The 5965-nt window shown below is 38.6% G+C and overlaps 1 pseudogene; it reads right to left on the bottom strand.

Annotated features, from left to right (window-relative positions):
• Positions 1–3182: 3182 nt before the first annotated feature.
• On the bottom strand, positions 3183–5040 carry LOC147885632 (uncharacterized; annotated as a pseudogene).
• Positions 5041–5965: the final 925 nt, after the last annotated feature.

Raw genomic sequence — 5965 nt, 5'->3', positions numbered from 1 at the left:
CTTGAGCATTTTATGAGCACCAAAGCTATAAGACTCCCTTGAAATTGGTGTGGTCCTTGAGTATCTGATCATTGAATCATGCCAAAGAGAGCTCCTTGGGAATCTGATCGAACACAATATGCCTTATCTTACAAGGGTCTCTATTCTCCATACCTACAAAAGCGATATTCTCCCTATTCTCTTGCAAGGGTCCCTATTCTCCATACCTACAAAAGCGATATTTTTGCTTTCAAAATTTATAGAAGATCTGAGTTCCATAGCTAAAAGCAGATGAAATTATTACAAGATTTTCTTTCCTCCTTTCCAAAAAATGTTAAAAGCAAAACCTTATGAGAAAGCCAAATGAAAATCAAGCTAATGCAAATGTGGTTAATAAAAATCCTCAACACAAAGTATGAGTCATCTTCCTCATTCTCCATAAAGTTAGCGACAAGTCAAAAGTTATTCCCCTCTTCTAGACAGTCAATGAGGTCATCAAAACACTCCCCAAATTGTAGTACATCATCATTTGTTTCTTCGATGTTTGTCACTCCCTCTTCACATAGAGAAAAAATTTGAATTTCCTCCCATATCTTCATAATTGCAATGTCCTGTTATCATTCCTTGTGATACACACACTGCAGAAATAAGAAAGCTTTCTTATTTTGATGTTTGAAAAGTCCCATATGTTGTGTAAGCCATGAGTTCCTTTAATGGCCTCACAATCATGTATGTGTGTGTGTGTTCATCTTAGAAAACAATCTTTCCTACTTCATTATGAGAATTTTCATTTCCAACAAAATGTTCAAGTGAACCAGATGCACACATGTGCTATTACCCATTTCTAAATTATAAATGGGAGTAATCCATTCCTATTCAACTCCTTCTGACAAATTGCTAAAGTTGGATTTAACTTAAATAGTTGCAATTGGGAATCATCCATCGTTACTAAGTCCCTTCTCCGGCATTACAAAGGTAGAAGTCAACATAACAATCCTTCTCATATTAAGAAACTATAAAAAAGAGACAAGTTATCAATAAGTAGGTCTTTCCTATAATACAATAGTCATAGAGTGATCCTCAAAGTTACCAACGTACTTTCTCCAATCTGTCAAATCATGCCAAAGAATCAACCATGTAAATCTAATCAAGAGGTATGCCGATACACTTAGCACCATCACAATCAAATGAAAGAACAATTCATTCAAGCTTTGGTAGCCAAGCTTCAATACCAACACACGGTTGTTATCCATGTCACTCTATCTAAATTAGCATAATCAAATCTTGGCATTCTAATATTTGAAAGTCATAAGAGATTGACATTTGGACAATTAATGAAATGCTTATAAAATATTAGAGCGATTCCCAAGGGAGTATATGGATCAATCAAAGGCCCCATTGTTCTTTGATTAGTTTTCAAATAATCATGATGTTGTACCATGTTAGGCCTACAAACAAGAACCGTTTGACATATCCGATTGATCATTGAGAAACTTGTAAAATAAATATTCATGAAAAGGTAGATAGTCCCAAGTCTGTTAGTATAGTGGTCAAATAACATTTCAAAGGAGATTCCTCCCTCTTTCACCATGGACTCTTGCCAATATTCCTCCTTGAGTCCAATCTATATCAAATTTATAATATACACCATATATATATATTCAAAAAGCAATCGAAGGATGGCATTCCTAAACTTAACGTTAAAGAAATGCTTATGAAATGCTAAAAATGTTCTACAGGACTACAAGAAAATCCCGAAGATATGGGATCTAATCCATTTTCCAAATGATCTTACCTTGTTTCTTGGTTAAAAATCCATAAGAAATACTTGACAATATTAACCATGAATTTGAAATGACTAATATCTAAGACGGTTGTGAGTGTAACAATATTTCCACACCATAAAAAACCTTACAATAATAATCATAAAGAAATCTTTCTAATAATTCCATGCCATAAAGAAATCTTCTAAATTTTTTTATATAATAACATAAAGAAATCTTTCAAATTCCTTTATATAGTACCATAAAGAAATCTTCCAATAATCACGAGTGATATTACTTTTTCTCATTATTTGTAAAATTCCCTTGCACCATAATGAAAGACATGGTAGGAACTATTGTTGGGAAAAGCTCTAGGGTAACCGATACTTTGAAAGGCCATTTTCACATTGTAGCCTATCATCGAAAGGACTCCTGAGACTTATGCCTTTTTTCCAACGTATCAACAACTAATAATTGTTCTACAAGAAATCCATATGTAAAATCCCTTATAGGAAAACATGTAGATGTCTTATTGTTCATAGGATCTCTAAAATATATTAGACTCCCAAACAAATATACGCAGAATGGTCTAATCTATTATATACAAATGAACCATGAATAGTTATTATGCAAATGTAAGTATATGTCCAAAAGGTTATCCCCTTTGCGCCTGTTCCATATGGGACTTTGTTGTTCCATTGTTTATATAGATTTAACACTAGCATAGCAACCAATCAATGTAAGGGACTTGCAACCAATCAACATAAGGGAATGAGGTAGTCCAAGAAGTGTCCTAAGGACTCGTGCATCCATTATAGTTTAGCATCTAGAGGTATGGAGTTTGCAAAATCAAGGTAGTATGGAGAAGATCCAAGCGATATAATAACGAAAGCATCGAAATGTAGTTATTAGCCTAGAGTGTTTCATTGCTTGTAAACAACACTCCCACAAATCAACAATGAAGAGCAATGACAGGTAAACCATTAAGGCCAATGCAATGCCGAGTGGTTTCATATCATTTTAGATGTTACATACTAGTCCTATTGCCAGGGCTTTCAATTTAGAGCTAAAGGCTTACTGTAATCATTCAGTTTTCATAAGGTGTAACCAAAATTCAAAAACATGTACACATGTAGTAATTAGAAATTACTTACTATGAAGGACGATGCAAAATCCTCTGGTATTCATTGTACCATTTTGTGTGTGTGTTGGAACTCTGGAGGCCACGAAAAAGTCTCTAATCGAAGCAATATCCATACTTCTACAGTTTTCATACTTCTGAAGTCGAGGGGAGACAACAGTCTTCAAAAACAAAGGTGAAGGAAGAACAAATTAACACTAACCTTCCCTACCAACTAGATCCCAGTAGGCAGCTGTTAGATTATGAAAGTAATGATGAGTTGATTTTTAAGGATGGAGCTCGTGTTAATTGATTGTAAGTCACGTCTCCAGCCTACATTGCAAATGTAAAAAGATAAGTCATGAAGAAACGAAGCACACTTGAAATGCTTTCTTATTCGCATGACAAATCTTTGTTTTATTACTATGTATAATTACATAGCATTGTGCACATCTTGTATATAACCACACATTGATGTGGATAGAGAGTTGGCATGTGGATAGAAAGTTGGCAGAATATAATCATGTGAAAACATGATCATCTGGGCACAAATTTCACATTATATATAACCACATGTTCGTGTAACTACACGTTCATGTGGGGGTAGAGTTAGCACACTTTCTCTCCAAAAATGATAAGACCAAGGAATGTTCCGTTCCTTGGGATCTTGTATCATGTATTTTGCAAATCGCATAATGTATGTGCGTTCCTTGGGATCTTGCATCATGTATTTTGCAAATAGCATAATGTATTTTGCACATTGCATAATATGTCTTTTTTTAAAGAATATTGTTGTTTTTATTTTGATAAGGAAGGTGCTACTAGTGCTCGCCACCCTAACCTGTTTTCCCCTTTGGGCGATACACAGATACAATCTTCTCCGTATGTTTTGGGATGTCTTCCACCTTCTTCTATGTACTCGATTAGTGCCTCTATGTCCTGGTCTACCACCTCTGAGGACGGTATCACAAGAGGGTTGTTGTCGACTTTGATTGCCTTCAGATTTTGCAAGGCTCCCACTGAATCGGGCAAAACTCTTATCTGATCGGAGCTTAGGTCTAATTCCACCAGGAGAGCTAGATCAGCTATGGAATCTGGCAATCCTCCCCCCAAATTGCTGAAATTGTTGCTTATATTTAGCTTTTCCAGTGCACCCAAGTTTTCGATAGTTGGAGGCAAGGACTTTAAATTGTTGAAATCTAGATCCAGAAACCTAAAATGCTCTAGCTCACAAATAGAAGATGCAAGGAACGTCAACTTGTTTGAATGCAAGGAAAGCGTTTCAAGAAAATTGAGGTCATAGAAGCCAATTCTTGAAGGTAGTTGTTGCAACTAATTGAAACCGGCTTTGAGCTCCACCAACTTTTGAAGAAAGTTACCAATAATAGCAATCAACAACAAATGTTTTCCAAGGCACTCAAACAAGAGATAACGGGGTGAGGGAAGATGAGATGCTCAATAGAAGCTTATTGGCACCCTCCAATGCTATCAGGAAGGTCTACAAGTATATTTCATGACACATTTAAGATCTTAAGCTGCTCTAAATATCCGATAGCATGGGCAAAGATGATAATTGATTCGATTGCAACTTAGAATCCAAGTCTGCAATTGAGGGTGGAAATTCCTACAGAGCACGTTGGAAACTCAGCATCATGCATTCACTGTGGCAAGCTACTCCCCTAGCGACCTGCTACATAAAACCACCTATTGACCCGGCTATTCTCCCACCTTCTCGCACATGAAAACTGCCCGCTCTTCCTCTCGTCGCTTCCCAAAATCTTCCCAAGCACCTCCAGCCTGCTTGGCTTTCTTGTTGGCTCCGGTCTTTTCGTAGGCGTTTTCCAGCAGCTTGTAACACGAAGTCTAACATGCATTACATTTTGTAGCAGCAATCCAGCCACACCCAACCGATCAAACCGCATCCCTGGTCTGCTGCATGTATCGTCCCCTGTTTTCTTTACATGACCTTTTCATTATGCATTGTGATACCTTTAGACGGTTTGAGACATGAAATTCTCTCATCAAGGTTATTCTTTGGTTGTTGAGAATCAGACGCTTGTACGAACCTGGGAATTTCCTTTGCCTACGTAGCAGCTTCAGAAGGCTTTTGTAGATCTTACAGCTGCTGCAAACCTTATAGGAGAGGAGGGACTGGACCAAGCATATATCTTGAGGCATTACGGTGAATCAAAGCTGTGCAAGAAGCGCTGAATCTCTGAACAAAATGCATCCGCCGAGATCCGCGCTGCTGCACGCGCCCTTCCTTGTCACTCGGACAAGTCTAGCCGCCTGGAAGGCAGTGACAAACGCCGACAAAAGATCCTCCTCTCGCTGTGGGATGATTTCTTGAACAAAGATGAGAAACTCCACACACCCCTCGACACGGCCTCGTATTGGTTCCCAGGCCGCCCCATTTGGGGAACTGCATTGAGATGGTTGAGCAATACCAACTCCTTGATAACAGGAAAATGATGAACAAGTAGTACGCATGCGCATGAGGCATGTGAGATCGAAAAGCAAAGGACCACCGACATGGTTATTAGGTAGTCATCGAGCTGAATTTAGATGAATCATGCAATACAACTATTTTTAGTCGCTTGAATTATGCTGCCACGTGGCTCAACCAAGGCTTGGATTTTGAAATGATCCTGCTACAGCGCTATGCTGCCTGCCTAAAGAGGGGGCATTAACAGATTCGAAACTATTGTTCATGTCCTCTAATTAGCAGAGAGCTTCTAGCTCTTACCTGTTGGAGGGGCTGTGTTAGGCCAACTCCAAAATATCTCAATTCATCAACCCTTTGGCAATTGTCCAAAATGATAGTGAGGAAAAACGAGAGTAGTTCGATGAAAGAAATTTTCTTAGCATATCCGAACGTGTGTTATCGAACCGAGTTTGTTTCGTGCAAGGTCCCCCGGATGCTAGGATATTTCGTAAGGTTGCCCATGACACAAGTCCTGGCCAGAGAGAAAACGAAGGCGAGATGCTCCCAGCAGGTCATCGCATCCTACATTTGAGACACAAGAAAGGCGTCGGAGTTGAGTCCGAGGTTCCAGACCCAAGGGGAATTCGACCCTGTAAGAGAAAGGCTCGATGAACAGCT

The sequence above is a fragment of the Dipteris shenzhenensis genome, chromosome 25, assembly GCF_047967505.1.
Source record: "Dipteris shenzhenensis isolate YYH24624 ecotype China chromosome 25, Dip_SZ_1.0, whole genome shotgun sequence".
In the NCBI taxonomy this organism is placed as follows: Eukaryota; Viridiplantae; Streptophyta; class Polypodiopsida; order Gleicheniales; family Dipteridaceae; genus Dipteris; species Dipteris shenzhenensis.
Note: the sequence above shows the minus strand (reverse complement) of the source record. Positions and strands in the feature narration are given on the sequence as shown.